We start from the raw sequence: 22,362 nt of genomic DNA, 5'->3' as shown, positions 1-22,362 counted from the left end.
AGTTGAACCTCATCAGATTTCTTTTGGCCGAATCCTCTAATTTGTCTAGGTCCCTCTGTATCCTATCCCTACCCTCCAGCGTATCTACCTCTCCTCCCAGTTTAGTGTCATCAGCAAAATTGCTGAGGGTGCAATCCACACCATCCTCCAGATCATTAATGAAGATATTGAACAAAACTGGCCCCAGGACTGACCCTTGGGGCACTCCGCTTGATACCGGCTGCCAACTAGACATGGAGCCATTGATCACTACCCGTTGAGCCCAACAATCTAGCCAACTTTCTATCCACCTTATAATCCATTCATCCAGCCCATACTTCTTTAACTTGCTGGCAAGAATACTGTGGGAGACCATGTCAAAAGCTTTTCTAAAGTCAAGGAATAACACGTCCACTGCTTTCCCCTCATCCACAGAGCCAGTTATCTCATCATAGAAGGCAATTAGATTAGTCAGTCATGACTTGTCCTTGGTGAATCCATGCTGACTGTTCCTGAACACTTTCCTCTCCTCTAAGTGCTTCAGAATTAATTCCTTGAGGACCTGCGCCATGATTTTTTCAGGGACTGAGGTAAGGCTGACTGACCTATAGTTCCCCGGAGCCTCCTTCTTCCCTTTTTTAAAGATGGGCACTACATTAGCCTTTTTCCAGTCGTCCGGGACCTCCCCGATCACCATGAGTTTTCAAAGATAATGGCCAATGGCTCTGCAATCACATCTGCCAAGTCCTTCAGCACTCTTGGATGCAGCGCATCCAACTCCATCCCCCCGAAAGCATGGACTTGTGCTCATCCAGCTTTTCTAAATAGTCCCAAACCACTTCTTTCTCCGCAGAGGGCTGGTCAGCTCCTCCCCATGTTGTGCTGCCCAGTCCAGTAGTCTGGGAGCTGACCTTGTTCGTGAAAACAGAGGCAAAAAAAGCATTGAGTACATTAGCTTTTTACACATCCTCTGTCACTAGGTTGCCTCCCTCATTCAGTAAGAAGCCCACATTTTCCTTGACTTTCTTCTTGTTGCTAACATACTTAAAGAAACCCTTCTTGTTACTCTTAACATCTCTTGCTAGCTGCAACTCCAAGTGTGATTTGGCCTTCCTGATTTCACGCCTGCATGCCTGAGCAATATTTTTATACTCTTCCATGGTTATTTGTCCAATCTTCCATTTCTTGTAAGCTTCTTTTTTGTGTTGAAGATCAGCAAGGATTTCACTGTTAAGCCAAGCTGGTCGCCTGCCATATTTACTATTCTTTCTACACATTGGGATGGTTTGTTCCTGTAACCTCAATAAGGATTCCTTAAAATACAGCCAGCTCTCCTGAACTCCTTTCCCCCTCATGTTATTCTCCCAAGGGATCCTGCCCATCAGTTCCCCGAGGGAGTCAAAGTATGCTTTTCTGAAGTCCAGGGTCCATATTCTGCTGCTCTCCTTTCTTCCTTGTGTCAGGATCCTGAACTCAACCTTCTCATGGTCACTGCCTCCCAGGTTCCCATCCACTTTTGCTTCCCCTACTAATTCTTCCCAGTTTGTGAGCAGCAGGTCAAGAAGAGCTCTGCCCCTAGTTGGTTCCTCCAGCACTTGCACCAGGAAATTGTCCCCTACACTTTCCAAAAACTTCTTGCATTGTCTGTGCACCGATGTATTGCTCTCCCTGCAGATATCGGGGTGATTGAAGTCTCCCCTGAGAACCAGGGCCTGTGATCTAATAACTTCCGTTACTTGCTGGAAGAAAGCCTCGTCCACCTCATCCCCCTGGTCTGGTGTTCTGTAGTGGTCTATAGCAGACTCCCACCAGGACATCACTCTTGTTGCTCACACTTCTAAACTTAATCCAGAGACTCTCAGGTTTTTCTGCAATTTCATACCGGAGCTCTGAGCAGTCATACTGCTCTTACATACAATGCAACTTCCCCACCTTTTCTGCCTTGTCTGTCCTGCCTGAACATTTTATATCCATCCATGACAGTACTCCAGTCATATGAGTTATCCCACCAAGTCTCTGTTATTCCAATCACATCATAATTCCTTGACTGTGCCAGAACTTCCAGTTTTCCCTGCTTGTTTCCCAGGCTTCTTATATTTGTGTATAGGCACTTAAGATAACTTGCTGATCATCCCACTTTCTCAGTATGAGGCAGGAGCCCTCCCCTCTTGCACTCTCCTGCTCATGCTTCCTCCCAGTATCCCACTTCCCCACTTACCTCAGAGCTTTCCCCTTCCCCCGGTGAACCTAGTTTAAAGCCCTCCTCACTAGGTTAGTCAGCCTGCTTGCGAAGCTGCTCTTCCCTCTCTTTGTTAGGTGGAGCCCATCTCTGCCTAGCACTCCTCCTTCTTGGAACACCATCCCATGGCCAAAGAATACAAAGCCTTCTCTCCGACATCACCTGCGTAGCCATTTGTTGACTTCCATGATTCAATGATGTCTACCCAGGCCTTTTCCCTCCACAGGGAGGATGGACGAGAACACCACTTGCGCCTCAAACTCCTTTATCCTTCTTCCCAGAGCCACATAGTCTGCAGTGATCCTCTCAAGGTCATTCTTGGCAGTATCATTGGTGCCCACATGGAGAAGTAGGAAGGGGTAGCGATCCAAGGGCTTAATGAGTCTCGGCAGTCTCTCCGTCACATCGTGAATCCTGACTCCTGGAAAGCAGCAGACTTCTCAGTTTTCCCTGAGGTGGCAGATAGATGACTCAGTCCGCCTGAGGAGGGAGTCCCCAACCACCACCACCACCCGCCTCCTTCTCTTGGGAGCAGTGGTCATGGAAATCCCTTCCCTAAGACAATGCATCTCCTGCCTTCCAATTGGCGGAGTCTCCTTCTGCTCCCTTCCCTCAGCATCTAGTCCACTCTCTGCATTCATACCTGTGGAGGGAACATGAAAACAGTTGCTTACCTGTATCTGCATTGCTGGTACATGGGCACTTCCCTTTCTTCTTCTGAAGGTCACATGCTGCCAAATTTCTTCACCATCCTTCTGTCCCCACAGTGCAGCCTGCTCTGAATCTTCAGAATGTTGTGCCCGTAGAAGCATATCCTGACGTCTGTCCAGGAAATCTTCAGTTTCTCTTATGCAACGCAGGGTTGATACTTGTTTCTCCAGACCTTGAACCTTCTCTTCAAATTGGAGACCAGCTTGCACTTTGTACAGACCAAGTCGCTTCTGTCCTGTGGAAGAAAGAAAAACATGGCACATCCTGTGCAGGTAACAACAGCTGAATGCTCACCATCCATATTACCTTCCTTCTAAGAGCTTCTTCAGGTGTTGTAGTACTCAGAGAAGCCTGCAAGATGAATGCTGATGTGCTAGGGACTCACTGGTTCTGCTCATTCCACCAGCCTGGGCTTCTTCACCCTGTTCTTGCTGTGCCAGTCTCTGAAATCTTTTCTAGCACACACACAAGTATGGCCACACCCAGCTGCAGACACAGACTGAAACCAGCACTGTGTGGGAAGAATCAGATCATGGATTTACTCAGCACTTATGTGCACACCTCCTTTGGGGAGTAAACCCAAAATAATTTTGTTTTGCACTATATAGAAAAATCTGCACAGCGCAAGCTCATAAAAATCACCCTCTCCCTCAATGTGAAGAGAGAAATGCACAGCTTCTTGCCCCCCAGATATGAGTTGCACAAACTGGGTTATGATATAAGCAAGAAATAAGTTTATTAACTACAAAAGGCGGGAATCCTTTGTTCCCAGTGGAAAAATACCAGCAGTGTCCAAGGTGGTATTTTGTATCAGGTGACCTTATCACCTGACCTTGCAGTTTCTAAGCAACCATGAAACAAGGTTTATTTGCAATGTCCACAGGAAGGAACTCCAGCGAAGATGGGAGATCCACATCTTTGAAGTTTCATTGTATTTTCCTAATGGCCCACTAAGGATGATTGCTTACTGTCTGGTGGGTGTTCCCCCAAATACACACACAGTTGTAATGGTTACATAGTCAATATTCCTAACTTCAGATACAGAAACGATACATGCATACAAATTGGATAAACACATTCAGCAAATCATAACCTTTCCAATGATATCTCACATGACCCATCTTGCATAAAACATATCTTAGTTAGGCCATATTCATATCATAAAAATATTTCTATGAAGAATATGGAGTGTAACGTCACACCCTGCACTTTGCATCGACACAAACACTCCTGGTGAGTATGTGCAGCACCTATGGAAGCAGTCACCAGTGATATACAAACTTCAGCAGTTGTGCACCAATGTAACTTGTGTCAACCTAAGTCTGTAGTGTAGACATGACCTGAGACACTGGGGACACTGGGGACAATGGGGACCGCCAGAGCTGAAAATAGAACAATACAGTTTGAGTGAAGGAGAAAGAAGCTTTGTAACTGGTGGCTGTACCACATCCTCTGTGGATTGGGCACACAGAGGGGCATGTAACATAAACTAACTAGTGGGTAATAGCAGGTTTCATCAGGAAATGTCAATCCCTTGAACTTGAAGAGTTTTGCAGAAATGTATAAGGTTTGACAAATCTTCACTGAACCACAGGCAGGGGTTCAATGGGTTCAGGCTTCCCTGCTGCAGAGCCTGGATTCCAGGCTCCGGGGCTGCCCAGCTAGGTGGACTGTCTCTGGCTTGGGGTGTTCAGTGCTTCCAAGCTGCAAGATGGAAGCCCTGAGAACCCTGGCTTAAGCTGGGGCTCTCAGTGCTGACAGGCTCCGTGCTGGGAAGCTGGGAGCCTGGAAGTCCTGGGATGAGCTTCCAGATCCACAGTTCTCTGGCATCCCTGCCATGCAGATTGGCCCAAACTGGGAACTCCAGGGATTTCAGACACCTGGTCTGGCTGGTTCCCTCGCCTGCCCAACTTCCATATTTTAACTAGGGGGTTTTAATAGAGTAATAACAAAAAAAATGAATTATCCTTCACAGCAAAAGTGAGAAAAAGGCACCCAGATCTGATGGTAACAGGAGCTATGTAAGTACCATAGATCGGTTAGATTAGATAATCTTGCTTGCTGTGGTCTTGAGAGATGTACAATAAACCCATTCTACAGTGGGGCCTGCCACTGCTGCACAGAGCCTGGAAGCCAAAGCTTACCATGCATGGGAACTCCCCTAATTGCTATCAGCAGACACTGCCCATGACTTGGGACTAGTCTGCAGGCTGGAAAGATGATCTTTCACAAAGGCTTTGTATACACTGCATCCAGCAGCAAGCCTCCCATCCTGGTTCCATGGACTTGTGCTAATGGGACTCGAACTAGTGCACTAAAAATGGCTGTGTAGACTTTGCCTTGTTATTGTGACTCAGGCTGGAGCTTTGTGCCTCCCATAGCTTTCAGAGCCCAAATTCCAGCCTGAGGCACAACATCTATACATCTATTTTTAGCGCACTAGCATAAGTCTGGGGACTTGGGCTGGGAGACTTGCTCTCAGATGCAGTTTTGATGGACCTTCAATGACTCACCTAGGGTGAAATTCACTCTGGTGCAGAAGGCATCAATTAAATCCCACTAAATCCCTCTTTGGGGATGTCATGCAGTGTTGCCATTTCTTGCAATTCTCTCTTGAGTGTCATGATATTTGGTGTTTTTATTAAAGCCTCAGATCTTGGAGTCATGTGATGATGTGAGAATCTCCATTTTTATTTTTAAAAAGTAAGTTTTGAGCCCTCACAATTGTAGGAAAAAAGCTGGACCGAGTGCACCCTAAAGGTTCAAAAACTAGAATGCAAATGAAAGAACCCACAATTTATTATTTTTTAGTATCATGATTTTAAGCCAATCTCATGATTTTCGGACAGCCTAACTCCTGGTTTTTGAACACCTGGGGTTGGCAGTACTGCTTATGGTGGGGATAGGACCTTTGCTGATCCTCTGCACAGGGCTGACTATCCCCCCACATAAGTAATAAAATTAAATTTAATTTCTTTCCTTTGGACAATTCAGTCTCCAGAGCTGTTAATTTAGCACCCTACATAAGCGCTCATTTGCTATTGGTTTGGATCTTTTTTACATGAATGTGTTGGGGTGTTCACTCCACACCAGCCCTGAAGGGGTTAAGGTAGCAAGAGCCACCCTGCTGGGGAGCTAAAAGGCTATGATACTAATTGAGAATGAAAATCACCTGGTCAGGACCAGGCTGGGCTTCTCTAAAGCCTAGGAGCTGAGCCTGGAAAGGGGCTGCAGGGGTTTCCTGTTACAATGAGGAAAGTAGGTGCCTAGGAAGCAGTTCAGGGATAGAGGAGTGAAGTCTGTGAGAGTATGGACCTGAATGGCTGGTTCTAGAGTCCCTGGACCGGAACCCAGAGTAGAGGGCTGGCCCAGGTTCCTTTATCATAGAATCATAGAATATCAGGGTTGGAAGGGACCCCAGAAGGTCATCTAGTCCAACCCCCTGCTCAAAGCAGGACCAAGTCCCAGTTAAATCATCCCAGCCAGGGCTTTGTCAAGCCTGACCTTAAAAACCTCTAAGGAAGGAGATTCTACCACCTCCCTAGGTAACGCATTCCAGTGTTTCACCACCCTCTTAGTGAAAAAGTTTTTCCTAATATCCAATCTAAACCTCCCCCATTGCAACTTGAGACCATTACTCCTCGTTCTGTCATCTGCTACCATTGAGAACAGTCTAGAGCCATCCTCTTTGAAACCCCCTTTCAGGTAGTTGAAAGCAGCTATCAAATCCCCCCTCATTCTTCTCTTCTGCAGACTAAACAATCCCAGCTCCCTCAGCCTCTCCTCATAAGTCATGTGCTCTAGACCCCTAATCATTTTTGTTGCCCTTCGTTGTACTCTTTCCAATTTATCCACATCCTTCCTGTAGTGTGGGGCCCAAAACTGGACACAGTACTCCAGATGAGGCCTCACCAGTGTCGAATAGAGGGGAACGATCACGTCCCTCGATCTGCTCGCTATGCCCCTACTTATACAACCCAAAATGCCATTGGCCTTCTTGGCAACAAGGGCACACTGCTGACTCATATCCAGCTTCTCGTCCACTGTCACCCCTAGGTCCTTTTCCGCAGAACTGCTGCCGAGCCATTCGGTCCCTAGTCTGTAGCGGTGCATTGGATTCTTCCATCCTAAGTGCAGGACCCTGCATTTATCCTTATTGAACCTCATTAGATTTCTTTTGGCCCAATCCTCCAATTTGTCTAGGTCCTTCTGTATCCTATCCCTCCCCTCCAGCGTATCTACCACTCCTCCCAGTTTAGTATCATCCGCAAATTTGCTGAGAGTGCAATCCACACCATCCTCCAGATCATTTATGAAGATATTGAACAAAACGGGCCCCAGGACCGACCCCTGGGGCACTCCACTTGACACCGGCTGCCAACTAGACATGGAGCCATTGATCACTACCCGTTGAGCCCGACAATCTAGCCAGCTTTCTACCCACCTTATAGTGCATTCATCCAGCCCATACTTCCTTAACTTGCTGACAAGAATGCTGTGGGAGACCGTGTCAAAAGCTTTGCTAAAGTCAAGAAACAATACATCCACTGCTTTCCCTTCATCCACAGAACCAGTAATCTCATCATAAAAGGCGATTAGATTAGTCAGGCATGACCTTCCCTTGGTGAATCCATGCTGACTGTTCCTGATCACTTTCCTCTCCTCTAAGTGCTTCAGGATTGATTCTTTGAGGACCTGCTCCATGATTTTTCCAGGGACTGAGGTGAGGCTGACCGGCCTGTAGTTCCCAGGATCCTCCTTCTTCCCTTTTTTAAAGATGGGCACTACATTAGCCTTTTTCCAGTCATCCGGGACTTCCCCCGTTCGCCACGAGTTTTCAAAGATAATGGCCAAGGGCTCTGCAATCACAGCCGCCAATTCCTTCAGCACTCTCGGATGCAATTCGTCCGGCCCCATGGACTTGTGCACGTCCAGCTTTTCTAAATAGTCCCTAACCACCTCTATCTCTACAGAGGGCTGGCCATCTCTTCCCCATTTTGTGTTGCCCAGCACAGCAGTCTGGGAGCTGACCTTGTTAGTGAAAACAGAGGCAAAAAAAGCATTGAGTACATTAGCTTTTTCCACATCCTCTGTCACTAGCTTGCCTCCCTCATTCAGTAAGGGGCCCACACTTTCCTTGGCTTTCTTCTTGTTGCCAACATACCTGAAGAAACCCTTCTTGTTACTCTTGACATCTCTTGCTAGCTGCAGCTCCAGGTGCGATTTGGCCCTCCTGATATCTTTCCTACATGCCCGAGCAATATTTTTATACTCTTCCCTGGTCATATGTCCAACCTTCCACTTCTTGTAAGCTTCTTTTTTATGTTTAAGATCCGCTAGGATTTCACCATTAAGCCAAGCTGGTCGCCTGCCATATTTACTATTCTTTCGACTCATCGGGATGGTTTGTCCCTGTAACCTCAACAGGGATTCCTTGAAATACAGCCAGCTCTCCTGGACTCCCTTCCCTTTCATGTTAGTCCCCCAGGGGATCCTGGCCATCTGTTCCCTGAGGGAGTCAAAGTCTGCTTTCCTGAAGTCCAGGGTCCGTATCCTGCTGCTTACCTTTCTTCCCTGCGTCAGGATCCTGAACTCAACCAACTCATGGTCACTGCCTCCCAGATTCCCATCCACTTTTGCTTCCCCCACTAATTCTACCCGGTTTGTGAGCAGCAGGTCAAGAAAAGCGCTCCCCCTAGTTGGCTCCCCTAGCACTTGCACCAGGAAATTGTCCCCTACGCTTTCCAAAAACTTCCTGGATTGTCTATGCACCGCTGTATTGCTCTCCCAGCAGATATCAGGAAAATTAAAGTCACCCATGAGAATCAGGGCATGCGATCTAGTAGCTTCCGTGAGTTGCCGGAAGAAAGCCTCATCCACCTCATCCCCCTGGTCCGGTGGTCTATAGCAGACTCCCACCATGACATCACTCTTGTTGCACACACTTCTAAACTTAATCCAGAGACACTCAGGTTTTTCCACAGTTTCGTACCGGAGCTCTGAGCAGTCATACTGCTCCCTTACATACAGTGCTACTCCCCCACCTTTTCTGCCCTGCCTGTCCTTCCTGAACAGTTTATAACCATCCATGACTGTACTCCAGTCATGTGAGTTATCCCACCAAGTCTCTGTTATTCCAATCACGTCATAATTCCTTGACATCACCAGGACCTCCAGTTCTCCCTGCTTGTTTCCAAGGCTTTGTGCATTTGTATATAAGCACTTGAGATAACCTGTTGATCGCCCCTCATTCCCAGTATGAGGCAGGAGCCCTCCCCTCACAGACCTTCCTGCCTGTGCTTCCTCCCGGTATCCCGCTTTCCCACTTACCTCAGGGCTTCTTTACCAGCCACTGTGGATGTGGCACAGTTAGAACAGTGGATATGGAGACTACAGTACTTGAGACTTTGTGGAAAGAGACTCTGATGAGACCCCCTGGAAGGAGAGGATGATTGTGACTTGGCTGGAGGCCTAGGCCCTGAAGGAGAGGAGGAATGGCTCCTGACTATCAGTAAAGGGGCTGCAGAGTGAGTGACTGATGCAACTGGCTGAGTGACTGCAGGATGGGATGTGGATAGTGACATGCTAATTCCTCAAATGACCCATGAGGAGGTCCTGCTAAGAGGTGAGTAACAGACCCCAATTGCAATGAGCAATATTCAATTTCTCCCCATTATCTCTACGTTTTCTCTCCCGTGTGTGTGCGTATTGTTATGAAAAAAAAATCAATATCAAGTCAGAGCTCATGTAAGGTGGGTACAGTAAAAGCCCTGGGGAATGAGGTACATGGGCCACAGAACTGATATAATCCTGGAGCCTTAAATTACACAGGTCCTGCAGGGGGAATTCCACTGAATAATAATCATGAATCCCTGTTTAAACCCCAAAACAAAAAAAAAAACCTTCATTGTGTGATACAAAACATCCTAAAAGAAGGCGAACAGAGGACCCGGTGAGAGAACACATTAGAACACAGTGCAACTGCACTGAGAGAGAGAGAAAGGACATCAACAGAATAGTAAAAAGCTAGCAGACAGATTTCCCCCCCATTCCTCAATGGCTGCACCTATGACTCCCTTCCTGAAAGATTTTACAGCAGTTTCTCGCACAGCTCCACTAGCATGGATGTGACACTTCTAGGGGCTTGTCGAAACTTAAAAAGCTTCAGCAGCACAACTGTGCTTCTGCAGCAGTGCCATAGGACCACTTCAGTGTAGACCCTGCCTACACCAACAGGAGGGGTTCTCCCATCAGCACAGGTAATCCATCTCCCCAAGAGACAGTAGCTACATTGATGGAAGAATTCTCCATTCACCTAGCACTATCTGCACAGAGACTGAGTGATGTATCATGGGGTAGCTGTGTTAGCCTACGTGAAACAACAAGGAGTCCCATGGCACCTTAAAGACTAACAGATTTATTTGGGCATAAGCTTTTGTGGGTAAGAAGTGGGGTTTTTTACCCACGAAAGCTTATGCCCAAATAAATGTTAGTCTTTAAGGTGCTACGGGACTCCTTGTTGTTTGAGTGACTTGGTTAAGCTGACCTAACCCCTGGTGTAGTCAGTGTTAGGTAGATGGAAGAATTCTTCTATTGACCTAGCTATCACTTCTCAGGGATGTGGATTAACTACAGTGACAGGAGGCCCCATTCTGGCTCTTGCTTGCACCTCTCAACATCTGCTGCCATAGTCCTCAGGTGTACTGTGTAACAGTATGTGGAAGGCAAAGTGCTTCACCGCTGTTCGAAGTAACATTTAAAATTCAGCTCTTGGCCTCTTCCTTTTGAAAACCAGCTTTAGCCCACCAGTGTCAATTTAGAAGATTTATCGAGATATGCAGTAGCTTTAGAGGCACTTTCAAGGGTCTTGGGGCTAAAATTAGAGCCACCAGCTGTGTTTTGGCTTGGGAGCAAATGCACATATGGCATTTTGGGCCATTCCTCTGCTCTGCCTGGCTTATGCTGCTGTTGAGCAAGAGGGATACTGAAATATACAAAAAGTCTGCTCTCTGAGCAGACAGGCCCAGCATAGGGATGATATGGTGGTTGAAATTGACTCCACTGAAGTCAACAGGAAAACTTCCATTGATTTTACTCAATGAGGCCAAGATTTCACTCCTAGTCTCTATACAGACCAGGGATAACAGAGAAACCTAGCAGTACTTGGTATTTGCTATTGGGCAGGAACCCTATGCCCAGACTTCCAGCTTTAAGGGGTGACTCAGGTAGGCAGATAGCTTCTTATTGTTGAAGGATGAAATTTGCCCCCACAACAATTTTCAAGCCCCCAAAACTGGGGCTTAAGTGAGATGTCAGCGGTGCATAGTCCTTGTGCTGACTTGACCGGAGTGGAGTCACACTCGAAGAACGAAGGGGGCTCAGAGTAAAACATTACAAAATCAAAAGCCACTTGTAACTTTTATGGATCCAAAACTGATTTCCAAAAGATACTAGCATGTGACGATCTTAGGAATTTTGGAAATGCCTCCCATTGCTTTCTGGAGATCTGGCCACTAGCACAAGTACAGTAAAAGGTTGATCTGAAAACTCAAGCATCTTGGAGGATGGTAGGTGCTGGGTGGATCATAGCTGAGTGAGGAGTTGAATCACATAATCTGGCTTGAGTAGACAAACTGGGAATTTTTTCCCATAGCACAGGAATTCGCCTCAGGCTATGTCTACACTTGCAGAGTTTTTGCGCCGTCAGTTTCACCGGTGATAGTGAACCGGTGAAAGAAAATCACTGGTTTGTGTACTCACTTACTTCCACAGGCATCAGATCATGCTCATGTTTGAGAGCAGTGCACTGAAGGCAGCTATCCCACAGTGCAGCTCTCTCCATTTTGACAATAGGCCTTGGAGGAGGGGGGTAATCGCAGAGCATCTTGGGGCCCTGCACAGCCTCTTCTCCCCAAACACTGATCAGCTTCAGTAGCTCAGCATTGCTCCAAGCAGCAGATGATTTGCTCCGTGGAGCATTGTCAGTTGGCCAGATAAGTGCACGCTTGCCAAGAAAACAGGAAGGGGAGTTTCAAAGTTCCTGGGGCTTTACAGGGGGAGGGACGGACATCTGTTTACCTGGCATCAGAGCTGCTGGCCAGAGCGGTCATCTAGGCACTGTGGGATATCCTCCGGAGGCTAAAAGCTCTGTAAACAGGAAGAATGTGTCTTCACTTGCACATCACCGATAAGAGCTGTATGCCTCTCATGGAGGTGGTTTTCTTTTTTTGGTGAAACTTCTGAGTTTCACCACAAAAAGTCATTAGCAAGTGTAGATGCTCCCACAGTTTTTGTGCAAAGGGGACTTTTTCTGCTCTAAATGGCAAGTGTAGACATTCCCTCACATTTGCTGAAGATGAACTCTTTTTTTTTATTCCCTGCCCTAAAGGGAGAAAGGTGTCATTGTGGAAATCCTGGAAGGAGAATTAAAATGGCTCTTGCAGGAGATACAAGTGTCTGCCTTCAGGGGAATGTGACCTTTGTCCATATGCCCTTTGTCTGTTTGACAGTATGAGACGTGTGTTTCTGTAACCTCTCTCTTCTTTTAGTGTCTGCACTGCTAAGAGGAAGGATAAACATGTGGTTAATGCATTGGAATAGGGGTCAGGAAATTAAAGGCCTGATTCTCCACTGAAATCCATGGTGTTACACTGGCATAAAACACAGTGATGAGCTATACCTCAAATGTGCAGTTTTGGGAGTGGGGTTCACTCTGCCCTGGCCTTGCAGTGTAACCTTGAGCAAATCTCTGTGCATTGGTTTCCCCATCAGCAAAAGGAGAATAACAATGATTTGCCTAATCCCCCAGGGATAAAGACTTAATCCATTATGGTTTGTAAAGCACATTGAGATCCTTGGACAGAATATGCTTTTGGAGTGCAAAATATATCATCCTCATGGTGCAGAGCCCTGGGAAACTCCCCTCTGCTGGAGATGTGGTGTCGGTTTCTTCCCTCTCCAATATATGTCGAGTAGTGCCTGGTTCCTTTGGTGCTGCCTTTAACTGTTTCATACCAAGCAATCTGCTTCTGATTTTATTGGACTACAGCACAGATATTCATCCATTGGCAGCTTTGGGGAAGCTCATCTGCCTATTTGGGGCCAGATGTATCATTTCCTTGCTGGGGGTAAGGGACAAATACCGTATGTGAAAGATGCTAATTGAGGTATAAGCACTCAAGATTAAATGTCCCATAGGAAAAGTTGAAGCTGCCATGCAGTGATTGCACCCAGAGGGCCTTTAAGGGCATTGTGTGGCTCCGAGCTCTCTCCTGTGTCTGACAACTAAAGTGCTGATGTTCTTTCACGTTGCAGTGTAGCTGTAAAACTGGAGGTATGCATCCAGGCTCACCTTCCTCGGCCATGTGGTCTTGTGAACAACCTTGGGCTAGCAGGTCTCCCAGGTGAGAAGAGCAGGGACTGGGGGAGGGGAATGGTGGGGGCACAGTTTCCTTGCACAGGGCAGAGGTGCCTGACCTGACCCCTGTGAATGGGGTTTCCGTGGGACGGTGCCATTCTGTGTGCCATTTGTTACCTACCCTGTTCGAGGGAACAGGACTTGTGTATGGTTTGTAACTAAATACCACCCTCCCAGACACTGATTTCCGCTTAGCAATATCTGTACCCTACTATGGGGGAAGGAACCCTCTTGTTTTTGACCTGAGACACTGTAACTCATTGGCTTTCTGTGGGGCAGGGGGGAAAAAACTTGTTTGCAAAAGTGTGTATCTTCTCTGCTGGCTAGCTGCAGTGTGACCTCTCCATTGCTTTATTTTTCAACATTATTCTGGAAACCTTGAGTCCTGGCCACTTTACATTTCCTCCTGCTCTGGGGGGGGGGGGACTTCTGAATCCCAGGGTGAATTTCACTGAGTAACACTGACTTTGTGTTTCTTTTTGAGAACAGTTGTGGCCTGGTGGGTGGTGGAGCACTGCACTGCACATCTCTGCCACCAGGTCTGTGTATGGCCTTGGCAAGTCACTTCCCCTCTCCGACCTTCTGTGGAAAGTACTTTGAGATTCAGAAGGGCCACTGTGACCATCCAGTCTGCCCTCCTGTAGAATACAGGCCATAGGACTTCCCCAAAATATTTGACAGATAAGTGCTATATTAGAGCTAGGGATGGCTAAAGGAGTCAGGACATGGCCAGGGAATGAAGTTGCTGTGCATATGGCATCGGGGGAGTCAGCCTCTCTGAAAGGGGAGGGGTGGGATGAGGAGCTGTCGGGGGGGGGGGAAGGGAGCAGAGCGCACACTGTACCTATAACCCACACATCTCCTGGGTGTAGTGTTCTGTCCCCTCCACTGGCACCAAGACCCCTTGGAGATTAATGAGTCTGCTACAGCCTTAGCTAAGGGGCAGTTGGCTTTTAGCTCATGCAGTAGAGGCTCATGCACTAAGCTTCTGGGTCTGTTGGTGTGTTACACACCCTACCTCTCTCAGGCTGGTGGAGCTGCTGCTGCGGTGCCCGGCCCTCACCTGAGGGATTAGTTTGGATCAGAATGGAGATCCCCTCCTCTACCAGCTCTGACTTTAAGCTATTATCTGGCCTTTGTGCTATCCACAAGAGCCATAGTTTGTTTGCTTTGTCCACAACAGCTATTCACCACCCAACTGACTCGCACTCCACTTGTCTTTCAGGCGAAGTAATTGCCATCCAGTATGCTGCTGGAACATGCCACATGTGGAGAGCTTTCCCTGCCTTCAGCATCTCTCCAGGCTCCTGTCAGGGTGGCCTGCCATAAATGGCACTAGCTAAGCCTGGAAGCAGGAGGGATGGGGTGGGGGAAAAGGATATTTTGGTTGTTTATCCCTGAGTTTGTTTCCTATTTTCACCTCAGCTTTATTGGGGAAGGGGGGCAGGGAAAGGAGACTGATTCTTGCCCGCTCATGGTCACTGAGCGGTGTAAAATGGCCACTGCTCCCACCTCTCTCTGGCAGGGAGAGTGAACTGTTTGCAGGCCTCTACTTTCTTTTCCTCCCATTTGCTTTGCAACTGGACAGATGAAGGGGAGATCTTTTTCAAGCACTTTCCTGTTTCTTCTTGCCAAGTTTTGTTTGGGAAATGGGTGGACCTTGAGTCAGGGTGAATTCTCATTTCTCTTTCTGCAGCTCAGTGTCACTAGGTGCCCTTGAAAGAATGTGCACTGCAGGAAGCTCCTTAACAGGCCTGTATCTGACATTTAACTAGTACTTAGTCCTCTACCTCTATGTTCAGACATGTATTTTGCTCTTATGTTTATTTGCAAAGTGTTCTCCCAGTGGCTCACTTTTGCCTAACAGTTGTTTTTCTTCTATGCATGACACTGCACACCTCGTGCTGGAGACTTTGTTGTGATTGCTTCCTTGCTTATTTCACTCAAAACTGATGTTTGCAGTTTGATTACCCTTGCATGCTGCTTTTATACCTTGCCATGCATTTTAATAAGATGCATGTCAATTCCTTCACTGCTTACACTTTCATTTAGAAAGTTCAATTTTTCACTAGTCCTGCATATATCCACCATTCTTTGCAAAGTCAAGTCTATTTCTCCTAGTAACCTTGCTCTGACTTATCTCACACATGGTGCGGTGTCTAACTAGTCCATCTATTAGCTGTTCATACTCGCATGACTTAGCTTTACTATGCAGTTCAATAACATAATGGTCACACCTACAAACTTCTTTGTTGTAAAGAAAACGTGTCTTCCTCAAGTGACATTCTTGCAAGGAACAAAGTATTCTTGAAAGTTCCAAATGTCTTTGTCTAGCAATTTGCAGTCACGCTCCCAAAGGAATATACTGAAGGTCTCCTATGCATCCCTGACACATGCAGGATTTCAATCTTTCCAATTCTCTTCATTTGTTTCCATGACAATTTGGATGCATTGTAACAACCTGCTCCAGATCTCTGTGAAGATCCCTTCCAGACTAAGGGATTCAGTTGGTTTAATTTGCTCTTTTGCAGATTTAGTTTACTTCTGATATAGTGAAATGTCTGATCGATAGAAGTGCTGGTATAACAGACTGAACTGTATCTCCCTGACATAGGTCAAGGTTTCAAAAGGCTAATACTTTTTTGTCACACATTGCATGGGCATGAGAAGGACTGCAAGAGTGGGGGGCCAAGACCTGCCCCCCCAGTGTCCCACCCTACCACAGCACCTGCCCCTTCCACCAGCCCCACCCTTTTGGAGCGCACTCACACACACACCTTATCTTGCTCTCTCTGCTGACCACCCCGAAGTCCTTAGGTGACAGGTCCTTCATACTTCCCAGACCCGGTGGGTCCCTGGCACCAAGAGGAGCCTCAGCTGCAGAGTTGATAGCTGACAGATGAGGGCCCAGCTGCCAGTATGTGGCTCAATGCAGAGTGGGACCCGGGTGCTGGCCAACCGGTCCAGGTCACAGCATGCTACCTCCCAGCCAGGTTTTAAAAAGGGGGAGGGAGGTGCAATGGCCCTTCAGGTGCCAGAACCTTTGTAGAAGGTGGGGGGGGGCAGGGCCAAAGTGGTGGAGGAATTAATACTTAAATATCTTGCAGAAAGCGCAGAGGTTTCTTTTGTTAAAATGTGGGGGTTGTTCCCCCCCCCCCCCCCAGTTCTAGCACCAGTGACACAAGGAAAGGTCAATCTCCACTGACTCCAGCTGCTGCTTTTTTACAGAGTAAAACTACATTTCAAGGGATTAAGTGAGACTTAAAATCATGCATTGAGCTACATCCAGGCCTTCTGTGCTAGGATGATTTTTGTCCTATGATAGCAAGACAGCCGTCTGCCACTCTCGCTTGGATGCTGAACCTTTTGTAATAACTAGACTCACAATCACAACTGGATAATTCACTCCCTTTTAACCAGACAACAAGACAGATTATCTTGGAGAAGCATCCATGCATTCACTTCAATTCTTCATAGGTTACATCTTAACAGCAAAGCCACATAAATATACATGTATGTTCATAAATACTATAGTATTAAATAAAAGTATAAAGGGAAACACTGCTGTTGCTAGCCTTGTTCATCAGAATGAGTTTCTCTCAGTTATAAAAGATCAATTAATTACAAATGTTAAAATGCTATTCAAGCTATGAATGCTAAGAAGGTCTGTGAATGGTACACTAAAGAACTGGGAATCAAGACTTGCATTTGATAAAATATGGCACATGCAAAGCAAAATCCTGTATAAATATTATCTCATTGTGAACTGCATGGTGGAAATGAAGTGAATTTTACAGCTTGATAGTACTCAGAGGGTATGTTTACAAAGCAAAGGAAAACCTGCAGCTGGCCCAGGCATGGGTTTTTCTTGGCTGTATAGATGTACCCTATGAGTACTTGAATATATTGCCGCACCATTAGCATGGAACGCCTTCTCTGAACTGATCTATAAGGCCACTCCTCCCTCCCAGCACCAAGATTCCACCAACCAGTTCAAATCTCTCCTCAAAACCCAGCTTCCGATGATGCCAGTAAGAAATTAGCAGGGCAGATGCGGAGAACTGGTCCTTTTAACCTTTTCTATTCATAACAAAATACTGAATTGATGTGTGTCTATACATATTGTGCTGTATGTGACCGTGTCCCTCCGTTCCTTCCTATGCTTATGTTACTCAACCCAAAGTCTCAATCCTTCAAGCAGATGACATACATAGATGGCCCTGTGTCTGCAGGGAGCCCTATTGACTTCCGTGAAGTACTGTGTGGGCAGAAGTCTGCTCATGCTGACCTGGGTGTAGGATCAAGTCCTTAGACTGTGGCAGTGATTGTCTCTCTTCATGAGTGTACAGTGCTTACCATGAAATGGGCCTCAATTCTTACATGGTCTCTAGGTGCTAGTGTAATATAAACTATTAAAGAAATAAGGTAACCCTTATCTAAACTAAGCTGCAGCAGGAAGCATACAGCCAGTAGTTTGTCTGTCTAATAGATACTTTTATGGACCCTGGTGCCATAGTATCTGAGCACATCATAATTGTTGATGTGATTATTTGCATAACACTGCTATAAGGAAGGGAAGCACTATCTCCTCCCTTTAACAGATGGGGAGCTAAGGTACAGAGAGACCAAGTGATTTGCCTAAGTTCATATGGGAAGTCAGTGGCAAAATATAGAATTGAACACAGCTCTCCTGAGTCCCAGCTTAATACCCTAACCACTCTATCATCCTTCCTCTCCTCTTTTCTGGACTAAATTCTGCCTTTGCTTATACTCTTTGCCACCCCCAGCCGTAAATGTAAGTCAAGACAGAACTTGTGCTTTATCCAAGGGTACCTAGCTGTTCATGACTAGCATGGAGACAAATACACACGCTCTGACCCCAACCACAGAAACAAGCAACCAATGCTACAATCTGCTCTGAAAATAGTGAGTGACAGATGGAGCTGTCTGTGTCCCTAAGACTTTTTCTAAAGTGAAAGCAGCAGCAGATTTGGCTGTATTCTTAAGAACTGGCATTTCCATTCTAAATCCTGATTTCTGGGATTTTTTTTTTAAATGTAGCAACTCCAAATTGCATCCTGCTGATACTTGGTCTCCCCAAAGGTTGTAGGCAAATGTGTTTTTTGTTTCCCAATATGATTTTGAAAGGCCAGATGTCTTCTATAGTCACTGAGCAGGGAAGAGTAGGTTTGCTGCCTACTCTATACCCCGATCAATAAGATACTAGAAGGCCTGGGGGAGGCTGAGTATATCACTACTCTGGATCGTATGAAGAGCTACTGGCATATCCTTTTGTCACCTGATTCTAAGGAGTTAATTGCATTTTCCATGCCCTATGGGCTGTATCACTTCCAGGCTCTTCCATTTGGATTCTATGGCACTCCTGTGACATTTCAGAGACTCCTGGACTAAGTACTTCTGCCCCACAGAGTGTACGATGGAGTGGTCTGCTCCACCACCTAGGTGGAGTACCTCCAACATGTCAGAGTAGTACTCCAGTTCCCTAGGGCAGCGGGTCTCACAGCAACCCCATCCAAGTGCCAGGTTGGTTGCACAGAGATGAAGTACCTAGGCTCTATGCTGGGGAATGGGAGGATCAGACCCTTGATAGATAAGGTAAAAGCCCTGATAGAATGCCCTATTGCCACCATAAAGCAGCAATCAAATCTTTCCTCAGGCTGGCCAGGTGCTATCAGTGCTTCATACCCCACTTTTGCATGATTATGGTCCCAGTAACAGACCTGTTGTGAAACCAGGCACCCCTGTGATGGACTTTCATATGTGCAGATGCATTTGGTGTAATAAAACAAATCCTCAGCAGTGCCCTGGCACTCAGACTTTAATAAAGAGTTCATCTGACATTGGAACGGGGCCTGGGAGCTGTCTTCTTGCAAGAATTTGAGGCTGGAGAGCACCCCATTTTGTACCCGAGTAAGAAGTTGCTGTCCTGAGTACAAGAAAGTGCAGTGGTTGATTTGGGTGACTTAGTATAAAGTGGACTGTTGAGGCCCCTAGATACCATTTACGTGAGGCACCTTTTACTCTCCTCTCAGACCATATCCCTCTAAAATGGCTGCACATCATGAGAGAAACAAATCAAAGGCTGAGCCAGTGGTACTCAGCTCTGCAGCCTTATGCATTTATGGTCCACCATCTAACCAGTTTCAGTGTGGATGTTTTTCATGAGAAGTAGGGGACTAGGAAGACAAACTGCATCTCTGACTCCACTCTTTGGGTGGGAGGGAGGAGAACATGTAGCAGGGTGATCTGCCCCTTTAAGCATCTGCAGAGCCAGGGAGCAGCAAGCCCTGGCCTAAGGAGAAGCCCAGCAGGCAGGTGCTGGGAACCAGCTGATCCAGCTAAGCAACAGTTAATTGGCTAGTAGGAACGCTAAAACTATGCTCAAACTTCATTGCACCATGACCCCCTTCTGACAACAAAAATTACTGCATGACCCCAGGAGAGGGGGCCAAAGCCTGAGCCTGCCCAAGCCTCCCTGCCCCAGATGGGCGGCCTGAGCTACATTGCCCCAGATTGGGGAAGGGAGGGCCAAAACTGAACCCCAGGGGCTTCAGCCTCAGCTGGGGGGCCTGTAACCTGAGCCCCGCCATCCAGGGCTGATGCCCTCAGGCTGTGGCTTTGGTCCTGGTTGGTGGGGCTCAGACTTTGGCTTCAGCTTTGGGCCCCAGCAAGTCTAATATCAGCCCTGGAGATCCCATTAAAATGGGGTCATGCACCACTTTGAGGTCCTGACCCACAGTTTGAGAACCACTGTGCTAGTGGCAAAGACCCACCATAGCAGTTCCTATGCCATCTCTCCCTGTGGACAGTGTAAGTGTCATGGCTGTGTAAAGGGGGCAGAGCCAGGACTTTCCTGTCTCCTGGTGTTCTCTAGCTGTGGTAACAGCCTTTTGAGGCCAATAGCAGCAGGTGTAAACCAGAGCAGCACTCCAGTCCCTCTAACGTATGCCAGGGAGCAGCACAGCATACAACTGGTGTGGGCTCAAGGGAATGGTAAAATGGCTTCAAATCTCCTCGGCACAAACATGACCTCCAGAGTGCCCTGTATACTCCTCAGCTGCAATAACAGAGTGTAGCCAATGTCTTTCATCAGTCGGGATAAACAGAACATTCTCTAATTCCCCATTCAGTCCCTTATGGGGAGGCTTAAGGAATGTAATTTGGTGTTTACATAACATAATTTACTCAGCTAAGGGCTTTGGAGAGTCTGGCTTTAGGATTGCTACACTGCAAATACCAACAAATCTAAAATGTCTATTAAGCCCCATCTCCTGTGGAGTAAACTATGGAGTAAGGTTGCCATTGCTGGAGTTGCTAGACTGATTTTAATGGTGTAAACTAAAAGAGTGTTTCCTAAATTAGCTTGTACACCCTGACTGTACAAAAAGAAAACCCTTGCAAAATCTACCCCTCTTGACAGAAGGTAACTCATCTCCTGCCTTGTTTTTAAACGTAAAGAAGCTGAAGTTTGAGTTTACAAGGGTAAGGCTTGGCTGTGGAATTTGACAGGTGAGTCAACTATTTGAGTCAACTGAGTAGATTGCATTAACTTGGCTTGTGTCTTGCTATAAGGGACACTAAGGAGGTCACATCCAGTTTTAGAGGGGAGAGTTTGTTTATCCAGTCAGTCATGCTTGGCAGCACCATCCTGCTTTTGGTGGAATTGGAAAAACGTGAGGGAGGGGCTATTAGGTCAGCATTAGCTAGAAGTCCCTTAAAGTAGGGGAAACTTAGCCTACTAGGCAGGGCACTGCACTGGCAGTCAAGAGACCTATTTCTAAGACTCCCACCAATTTCCCCTCTCTGCCTCAGTTTCCACGACCCATGCCCTTTGACTATTTAGATTGTAAACTCTTTGGGACTGGGCCACTTTTTGTAAATACCTAGCCCACTGAGGTCCTGATCTCAGTTGTGGTCTCTCGGTATTACCATAATAGAAATAACAATATACGCTGTCTCGGATAATACACTGTGCTACTTATGCACTGCTAACATGCAGCCATTGAAGTGGACGGTTCCAAGTTTCTTGAGTGGCTGGTATATGAAGTGCTGCAGTTATGAAACCCTAGATGCATTGTGTCCAACAAAAATATTTTTTAAAATGAAGCTTTAGTCATAGTTTTAGCATTCCTACTAGCTAACTAACAACATCTAAAATTAGCTTGCCTAGACAAATATACTTGTCATGTTTATTACATTCCTGTGGAAATCAAAATCCTGACTAATAACATTCCAAGTCAGCTGTTTAGACTGGGTGGGAAGGCATGTGTGTGGTTGTTTTTTTTTTTTTTTTTGGTAATCGTAATACTCTGGCACTGTTCGTGTTGGGATCCTATAGTTTTTCTATTCAGCATCCTGTACGCATCTTTTTTCCATGTTAGGAGAGTGCTGGAGGAAGCATTACAAGGGTCATAGGATTAAAAAAGGAAACACTTTGTCATTGCACTTAATCATAAAGCCTAATGGAACTTCTAGGAAAACACAATGGAGATCAGAATTGATAGAAAATGAACTAATGATCCAGTGCTATTATTTTCATGAATATTCAATGAACTGTTATATCTGCGGGAGAGTCAATGATACTAAACCTTTATGACTCCAGCCATTAATGATTTGGTGAAAGGAAAATTTGCTTTTCAATCAATTGTTGGCCATGGAGTAATTTCTTTAATAGGACAGTAGCCAAAAATGGCCTCCTTTTTGTCTTGCTTACTCTGGCTGTACAATGATATAAATCCACTCACTTCAGTGGACTTACTCCTGATTTATGCTGACGCAAGTGAACAAAGAATCAGGGCCAAAGATTATACAAAAGCATTATGTGCCTGATCCTATCAGCTTCCTCTGTGCAGCGCTCCCATGAAAGTCAATAGGAGTTAAGTATGGAGCGAGATTGCAGAATCGGGCCCTATGTAAAGTGATATTTGAGCAGAGTCTGTCCTGTAAAAAGCAAGTGTTTGACAGCTATAAAAATAATAAATAAAACTAATGCAAT

The sequence above is a fragment of the Dermochelys coriacea genome, chromosome 3, assembly GCF_009764565.3.
Source record: "Dermochelys coriacea isolate rDerCor1 chromosome 3, rDerCor1.pri.v4, whole genome shotgun sequence".
NCBI lineage: Eukaryota > Metazoa > Chordata > Testudines > Dermochelyidae > Dermochelys > Dermochelys coriacea.
The sequence above is the reverse complement of the archived record's forward strand: the minus strand, read 5'-3'. Positions refer to the sequence as shown.